Raw genomic sequence first — 10,164 nt, forward strand, 5'->3', positions numbered from 1 at the left:
TATTTCTCAGAAAGTACTGAAGGGATCTTTCTCAAATTTCATATGTATGTTCTCCTTGGACCCTAGTTGTGCATATTGCATTTTGGGACCGATCGGTCAACAAGATGGCCGACCGGCGGCCATCTTGGATTTTGATAGTTAAAGTTTGTTACCGCTATTTCTCAGAAAGTACTGAAGGAATCTTTCTTAAATTTCATATGTAGGTTCCCCTTAGGCCCTTGTTGTGCATATTGCATTTTGGGACCAATCAGTCAACAAGATGGCCGACCGGCGGCCATCTTGGATTTTGATAGTTAAAGTTTGTTACCGCTATTTCTCAGAAAGTACTGAAGGGATCTTTCTCAAATTTCATGTGCAGGTTCCCCAAGGGTCTAGTGCATTTTCGGACTTATCGGTCAGCAAGATGATCGACAGGTAGCCATCTTGGATTTTGATAATAGAAGTTTGTTACTGCTACATGTCTCAGAAAGTACTGAAAGGATCTTTCTCAAGTTTCATAAATAGTATGTAGTAAAAGTTTGAAAAGCAGGGAAAAGATCCCTCTTTCTGTTGTCAGACACAGATTATTCTTTGGTAGGCGCCAAGATCCCTCTGGGATCTCTTGTATATAAATGAGCCTGCTCAGTTCCCTATAGCTAGAGATATAGGGATGGGGCCCCAAAAGGGGAACTTTTCTTAATTTAAGATTTAAAATCCTACTCCTTTTTCATCCTTGGATGGATTTCATCAATATTTGATATGAAACATTATTGGGGAAGAACAATAATTTTTTGTATAAATTTGCCTGCTCATATCCCTAGGTGCTGAGGGGTGGGGCCCCATAAGGGAATTTTTTTTTAAGTTTAGCTTTAAAATCCTACTCTTCCTTATTTCTTGAGTGGATTTCATCCATATTTGGTGTAAAACATCATTAGGGAAGGACAATCATATTATACATAAAGAGTTTCCAAGATTGCCGCTGGCCCACTTCCTGTTTTAAGGTTTCGGTCTCCGATCTCAATAAAAATTGGTCTATAGGTGTGTTTAGGGATACTGGACAACATGCAAACATTTTCGTAAAGATTTTGGTATTCCAAGACCATGGTCGCTGGCCCACTTCCTGTTTTCAGGTTTCGGTCTCCAATCTCAATGAAAATTGGTCTATAGGGGTTTTAAGAGATTGTGGACAACATGCAAATATTTTTGTGAAGATTTTGGTATTCCAAGATGGCCGCTGGCCCACTTCCTCTTTTAAGGTTTCGGTCTCTGAGTTCAATGAAAATTGGTCTATAGAGGTTTTAAGGGATGCCGGACAACGTGCAAACATTTTTGTAAAGATTTTCTAAGATGGCCACTGGATTATTCCCTGTTCTTCAGGTTTTGGTCACTGATCTCAATGAAAATTAATTATAGGGGTTTAAAGTGATGGCCAACAACATGCAAATATTTTAAAATTTGTAAAGATTTTGGTATTTCAAGATGGCCACCGGGGCAACATTCTGGTTTTATATTTCTATCTCTGATTTCAATGAAAAGTAGTATAAAGGGGTATTAAGGGATGCTAATCAATATTATAAAAAAATTGAAAGATTGTCGCTGGACCAACTTCCTGTTTTCAAATTTTCGCCTGCAAGTCATTTAAGATAAAAGTACCTCAAAATTTCTTCCAAGATGCTCATACCCTGTGCAACTGCATTCTTGATTTGTTGCAGGTGGGGATGGGGAGAGGGAGGGAGAAGGTCGTTCGGGGGATTATGGATTGGTGTCCATTACAATGAGTACTTGTTTTAGCTTTAAAATCCTAGTCCTCCTTAACCCTTGAGTGGATTTCATCCATATTTTGTGTAAAAAATCATAGGGGAAGGACTATCATATTTAATATAAAAGAGTTAGGTCAAACCCTTGGGGACAGAGGGGTGGGGCTCAGAAGGGGGAACTTTAGGTGAGGACAATCATATTTTATAAAGGAGCGAGGTAAAACCCATGGGGATAGAACGGCGGGGATCCAAAATTGGAGCTTTGCTGTAATTTGACTTTAAAATCTGACTCTTTCTTAATCCTTGAATAGCTTACAACCATATATGGATGACGGCTACCAAAATGCAAGTTTGTTCAACAAATGACATTTACCTATTTCAGAAACTTACATATTCAAAATCGTATTGCTTATATCAATTGTTAACCACTACTTTATACTGTGACTTTGTTGTTTTGTGCCATGAGTCAGATGACCGTTAAGGCCCATTGGCCTCCTGATTATTATTCTCGCTGCTATTTATTCCATTTTGGGAAATTGGCTTAATGTTATTTACATACAGTAAGTGTAATAAAAAGGTTGATTTCATTGAAATTGATACTGTATTTTTAGATACCTGTACATGCTACCCCAAAAGGTATTGATATTGAATCGACCTTTTGAAAAATCCAATATGGGCCACCTGGCCGACATGTGAGATTTTTTAAGGGGCCAAGAATATGATTCACTTAGATTTTTTTTCTAGCTGATTTATTCTTTTTACTGATGTTTATAAAGTTTATTTTGAAAGCATAACTATTACATTTTTGTATTTAAGAAAAAAAATGTTGTTTCATATATAGTCTTTTATCATGTATGATTATAGGCCATATGTTAACAAATATTCTTGGGAGATTTTCAGTTACCTCCCTTCTCATGGTGAAAATTATAGGGCATGTATGTCTTGTTTTGATGTCTACTCTCAATCACAGGAACTTTATTCATAGTTTGGATACAAGTGTCTAATCCCTGTGATAGAGTTTTGATATTGCAGTATGTGTAACAACAGTTCCTTCATTTCCGTCCATCATGGAGACTTAAGTTTAGGAACTTAATATAACTTAATTAGCAATACATCAAATGATTTTACCGAGCTGAAAGGATCAAAAGAATAACATGATCCCTGAAACATGTTTAAGATGATTATAAAATTGTTGCTTTCGCTACTCTTTAGTACAAATGTAAATGAAAAAAAAACACCTCTGAATTATGATTTGGTTATAGCTACCACATAAGGGGAAGCATCTCTGATTGAGCTTAAGGTATATACGTACTGGCCATGGATTTAGGCAAACTTTGGTAATTCTACTACTTAATGCTTTCCATACCTTTCATGTAAGGAAAGTGATGAAGCTGCAATTTGTTTTCACTCATACAAAGGGGAACCTATTTATGATAAGCCCTCACATTTTCCATTAGTTAAGACATTCCAGCTATGTATTCAAATTGTTAGCTGCAGTTAATTGTCAGTCACACTTTTGCAATATAAAATGGAATCATTCTGTCATTCTATCATCTTTATTAAGGTTTGAGTAAATGATTGTAGTATTAACATGTTGTTGAATTATTATTATTTATTAAAGAAACATTTGATTAAAATATGTTGACAAGCCAATATACCTGTAAATCCTAATGTTTTTTTATTTAGATTATTCAGCAGCATTAAATGGTCCTAAGGGCCAACATTCTGTTAACTGTATCTGTTCTGCAATGCATTTTTAGATATACACAAACTGTATACTACAATTTATTATCTGGTGCTTAAGAATGTATATATAATGGTACAGGGCCCAGTTTCAATAATTAAGATTACCCATAGGAAAGCATTACATAAGTTAGGTAAATCTCTTTAACTTAAGATTTTTTCCTTCTGTAATGGATAGGTAAATCTCTTTAACTTAAGATTTTTTCCTTCTGTAATGGATTTCTATGGAGAAACTTAAGTTCAGAAATTTGTGAAAGAAACTGACCCCAGACAGTATATTAGTGATTATAAGCTAAACATACAGTACCTGAGATAATTCCTGTTTAACTAATTCTTACTCTTTCCATATTTAGTGTGCATTGTATGACTTTGAGAGACTAATCCACTTTCTGTTTTATGTATATTTATTGTTCAATGTAATGCAGAGATTATTATGAAATGCTTCATATTATTGATTTTTTCATGGAATAAAATTCCTCCATTTAAGTTATGTTGGATGTTGTAAGGTACATGTTTTTATATCAAATATACAGGGTATGTGTCAGTATGATCCACATGACTATATTTAGCATTTGTTCTGTATAGTTACCTTTATTTGCAGGGGGTTTCAATTTTCTGTATTGACGTTTTTATTTCTGTTAAATTAAATACTCGCAAATAAAAAGGAATGAATGATGAATAAGAAAATCTGTATGGTTAATCTCTGTTAGATATAGACAAATATGTGAACATTTGACAAATACATGAACATTTGACAAATATGTGAACATTTGACAAATGTACGAACATTTGACAAATATGTGAACATTTGACAAATGCGTGAACATTTGACAAATGCATGAACATTTGACAAATACATGAACATTTGACAAATGCGTGAACATTTGACAAATACAAGAACATTTGACAAATACATGAACATTTGACAAATGCTTGAACATTTGACAAATGCGTGAACATTTGACAAATGCGTGAACATTTGACAAATACATGAACATTTGACAAATGCGTGAACATTTGACAAATATATGAACATTTGACAAAATGCATCAACATTTGACAAATGCTTGAACATTTGACAAATGCGTGAACATTTGACAAATATGTGACCATTGGACAAATCCCTGAACATTTGTCTCTGCAATGGACTTTGTATTAAAGAGCAGATCGGGAAATGTTCTCCCTTCGAAATTAAATAACTATACATTACTTTATATGTTACAATATGTCTAATTAGAAGGGTTCTGGGTATCTGATCTGTTAAATATTGTCATTGTAGCAGATTGTTTCACCATGACAATGTTCAGCATAACAGACTTTTCGACTTGGACTTTGTATATTTGAGTCTGTGTAAATATCTATATAGTGGCCTTATGAATATAAAGTTTTGTTAATCTTTGTATTTTGTATTTGCATATTATGGAGTTATCTGCCCTTGCGAGTAGGTATTGAATGATGTTATGTGTTTGCAAGTATAATGTTATACTTTTTGGAGGAAGCATCATGAATTTCCTTCAGAAAATAATGACGGCACAATGGATGAAAGTATCAGCAAGGGAGGTAACTCTGTAACATAAGAAGACGGTAAGGGAGAGTTTCTTTGTGATTCTGGCCTATGTTGTTGTTTAAAACTTTCCTTATTGGTAAACTGTTAATTAATGCTTATTTAAAGGTGCTTATGAGGGTATAAATCCTTTTAAGAAGGTTTAAGGCAGATGTTTATCGACTGAATAATTATACATGTATTTAAAATCTTTAGCTTAAACATTCCACTTAAGATAATTTTGCTCTCTTCCAAAAGAGATCAAGAGAGACACATTCTGTAATAGACATGCAGTCATTGTTCTATTGAAATTAGTATGATAATTGTAGACAATGAACAAAGTACTGTAAACTGTCTTATGCAATTTTTATTAAAAAAAATTTGATGAAGTTATATTTCTATAAAGTAATATTGATACTAAAATGTGATAGCTTTCATGAAATTACTTTTTATCACATAATTTGCGAGGGTAAATCGCACAAAAAAGTAAGTACAATGTAGGTTTACTGTTTAGATCAAAATAGCTTTTGAATGCAAGCCAAATACATTTTTGTGATGATTAAATGCTTCCCCTAATCGTTTTCTATATTATGATACATGTCTTGTAACATATTTTGTAGTTAATCATGGTATGAAATATTTTTAGTTTCTGAAATACGTGCGGAATTACTTTATAGCACTTCATGGAGTTAATATTTTTGAGGTTCAATAGTTCCTATGATTTATATCAATAAAGATATGAATATTTGGCAGGTGCTTTAATTAGATTTTGTTGTTTTCAGTGAAAGCGCGAATACAGCGAAAATACACTTCCCACAAGATTTACCCTGTTCAGTACTACTTTATCTGTTCAATAAAACATTGCTTACCTGTATTTTTTTCATTGAGATATTCTTTAAGCTAAAACAAAGTAAAGATTTTAAAGGTACATATTATATTTTTTTTTGTGTTTTTGCTGTCTCAATGGGTATACATCGTGACAATGCAAGACCAGTGGGCCTCTTTGACAAGCTTTGACTCCCTGACAAAGCAGTCGTCATATATATATATATATTTTCCAGTAGATTCCAATTGAATACTAACTAACAGTTTTGTTCACTGTATTGAATATTTTGTTTATTATCCGACAAGAGTGATTACATACATTAAATCACAAAAGGTACTGTACTGCACTGTTTTATTTCTATGTGTAAGCAATTAAATACTATATAACAATTCGACAGTTACAGCTGCATTTGAATAGTGGGTCCCCATACCAAAAAACCATCTTATATACATTACCAGCCGTATACGGTCCCAGACAATGGGAAGCCATGCTCGTACACATTATTTTAAAGGCGGCTGCCATCTCAGTGGTTCCAATGGAACATTCCATTGCAATCCTATATATAAGGATTAAAAGGGTAATGAACCTCGAGCTCTAGACGGGAGAGTGGATCGCCAGACAAAAAAACACATCTTATATACATTTATCAGCCGTATACGGTTCCAGACAGTGGGAAGTCATGCTCGTGCACGACTTTTGGATTTAGCTGCCATCTCAGTGGTTCCCGTGGAAAATTTCATAGCAATATTATTAGGATTGAAAGGGGAATGAGTCTTGAGCTGAAGGTGGATGAGGAGATCCCAAGAATAAAAGAACACATCATATATAACATTATCATTGTTACAGGTGTATTAGTATACCAATCAAGATTTCATTAATTCGCCCTAAGTGTGATTTTTAGCCTGAAATATGCCATTGAATTTTTCAATAAATTCGACTACAGCTGTCTCCAATATAATTTTAACTCCATGACGTAGCGCATCTTTAACTACCCTAAATGCTACATAATGATAAGACCTTGAACCTATTTGCACTATATATTTAAAGCACAAGTTCTGGTTGGCGTCTTCCCAAGTCGGCATTTTACCAATATTTTTTATATATTCTTAGGATCTGTTATTACGAACAAAGTTTCATATCAAATCTTACTATCATATAATACATGTTTGCTTATATTGAATTATTTGGCATAGTTTACATAATATCCCCATCTGACGGCATTCCAAAACAATTGAATATTGGAGTATGGAGTTGAGATCCTAGTGAGTAATGAATTCTATATCAAACTAAAATTCAATTTGAGAAAAAATGTATTATAGGATTGATTTGATAAGAATCTGTGTTCGTATTGACAGATACCACACGTTTAGGAATATATCAAATATATTGGTAAAAATGCAGACTTAGGGAGACAACAACAAAGAGATATGTATTAAGATCTTGTGCAATTAGGTTCAAGGGGTTATCATCACGTCACATTTAGAATATTTAAAGATGCGCTTCATTGTACGTCATGGAGTTAACATTATATACGGGACAGTCTTAGTCGGAATTATTTATAAGTTCAATAATACATAACATGCTAAACTTAGGGCGAAACTATGCAATCTTGATTTGTATCCTAATACATAGGTACATGTTCCAGGAAAAGATGACACAAGTTAAGAAAAAGTATTCGTGGAGAAGAAATTTGCTCATGAACGCATCAATATAGATCCGTTAATATAAAGATCCAATCGTTTCACTAAAATGTGTTTGTTGTTGCTGCTGATATCAGTGATTGACAATAGTAGAACTCCTTTTGTGTGATAATGTCGCCAGGACATCAACTCGATATTTCCAATTTTCAGTTGTTTTGGAATGCCGTCCAATGGAGAACTTCAAGACAACATGTCGAAATATTCAATTTGAGCATAAATGTATCGTCGGATATTTTGGTTAAATAAGAATTGTTTTCGTATTATCAAACATATTGGTAAAAATGCAGACTTAGGAAGACAACAACAAACATGCATGCATTAAAGATATATAGTGCAAACAGGTGCATGGTCTTATCATTATATCGCATTTAGAACATTTCCAGATGCGCTACGTTATGGAGTTTACATTATATTGGATACAGCACTTATGACGAAACTATGACATCTTGATTAGTATCGTAATACACCGATATTTTCTATATTATAAAGTAATGAGAAGATGAACAATTTCCAAGAGATAATCTTTCCTTTTATTATTGAAATCATAAAAATCAAAATACTGACTTACGTATATATATATGTTTGTATAAAATTCGACATTTTGTAAGTTATTACTACATCTTCGTTAACCGTTACTGTACTACTAGCATACAGAATGTGATTTGATAGTTTCGCTAAAAGCGCGGTTTTTAGCCTAATATCCATCATTGAACTTAAGTCTCCAATTAACGTGATGGCCGTGATGTAGTCCATCCATAAATAGTCGGACATTTTATTATCAAACATATCGTAATTATCTAGTTTCGCCCTAATCGTTGAACTGATCAATACGTCCGAGTAGGTAACAATTATCTTGAAGGTCAAAACGTAGCGCATTCTTAAATGCAACTTATACGACAAGAAATTGAACCTAGTTGCATTAATTATAGACAAACAAATTATTTCCACCCGTCGATACGCAACACTAGTTATGTATGCTGTCCATCTTTTTGATGACTAAGCATGCGGATATTCCAACGTGTGGAGATTGCTTTCACATTTCCATCTATACAAAATAACGTGTGTTTTAGAGTCGACTCTACCTTTAAGGTAGGATATAATCAAACTGGGCATTTTATGTTCATGGCATACATTGAACTATGCCTGGTTGAGTTGATAGCTACAATTATAACTCATTGTAGATATCGTATACCCTGCGGTAACAGGTATGGAAAAACTGTCGAAGTTTATAAACTGCGCGTTTTTTTACCACTGTCAGCTTAAGCAGAGAGAATTATTAGGGGTATTTTTGATCATATCATGTCAAAATATTGTTTATACATTTTTATTTAAGCTACTCTCTTCATAATTAATATTTTAAAGATGGTTACATTTTTGTTGTCTACGACTACATTAAATAGGAGTTACCTTTATTTATTTGAAATTAGATGAGTATTTTTGTTTTGTTTGGTTGTTATTGTTGATGAATGTTCGTCACTTGTAATACTGTGTTGTTTAGTAGGGAAAATGTCTATATAAGCAATACCTGCTGTTTCTAAATATACTGAGTACATATAAATGTTTAACATTATTGCAGAATAATGTACAGATTATTTGAATTTTAAAACTTTCCAATCTTCATGGCCAGAAAAATAGATCCGTCCAGCTAAATGTGCATTGAAAAGAGAGTTATTGATATTAATTTATATGGATTTATAATTTACCTGATACAATTAAAGATGCTCCATCGGCGACTGAGCATAAATGATATTCATCATTTGAACATTAATTCGTGTTTAATAGTGTATATATATGTCTAATTAACACAAAAAATAACATAAAAAAATAATATTTTGCATTCGGTGCATGCACAATCAGTACCTCATTCCTTATAGGATATAGTGCCATAGAATTGTTTCGGGATGCAATTAATTGTTTTTCATATTTTTAACTTGAAGAAAATTAGAAGCTTACACTTTTCAATGATGTAAAGTAAGTAATTTTTGTAACTGAATTAAAATACTAAATCGTCTGCTGCTGGTTATGATAGTGAAAAATTACCATTTGTCAGCGGTGGAGCATCTTTAAAGTCTACAACTGGGAAATTCCAAATATTATTAGAGTTAAAATATTTCAAGAACATGCCAAAGTAAACTTCAAAATTCTTGTATAGCTCCTAAAATCATGTTCACATTTAATATATCAAATCGAATTTTTACAATTGTTTAAAGTCATCACAATATTTGCAATGTTTTGTGTTATATTAGCATATAATACATCATTGTTTTTGTTTTAAATCATGTATCATATTAGCAAATATATGCATACAAAAAGTAGGACACATGATCTAAATGTATCTCTAACATAAATTCATAATGAGATTTATGCATGCGTTATATTTTAATTTCACGTATAAAATATGTCCCCATATATATGCTCACTGTGATTTAATACATGGCTCTTAAGGCATAATTTTATACACAAGATTTATATATTGTATATTTTAGTCGGCCACAGGTGTGAAGAGTCTTTACTCAAGATGTTATTGACATGTAATAAAGTCAATCGCAATTAATAAATGTAATCAGTGACATGTTGGTTTTAACTGCCCATAGTATTGATTGTCTTTTTGATATT

General features: G+C 32.8%; 1 long non-coding RNA gene across 1 annotated transcript; it reads left to right on the forward strand.

Moving 5' to 3' along the window:
• LOC138304662 (uncharacterized) lies at positions 1 to 5,784 on the forward strand. The gene is made up of 2 exons (XR_011205615.1): positions 1 to 3,613; positions 3,658 to 5,784. It is a non-coding gene; the product is annotated as an uncharacterized lncRNA (long non-coding RNA).
• Positions 5,785 to 10,164: the final 4,380 nt, after the last annotated feature.

This window comes from Argopecten irradians, chromosome 12 (genome assembly GCF_041381155.1).
Source record: "Argopecten irradians isolate NY chromosome 12, Ai_NY, whole genome shotgun sequence".
Lineage (NCBI taxonomy): Eukaryota > Metazoa > Mollusca > Bivalvia > Pectinida > Pectinidae > Argopecten > Argopecten irradians.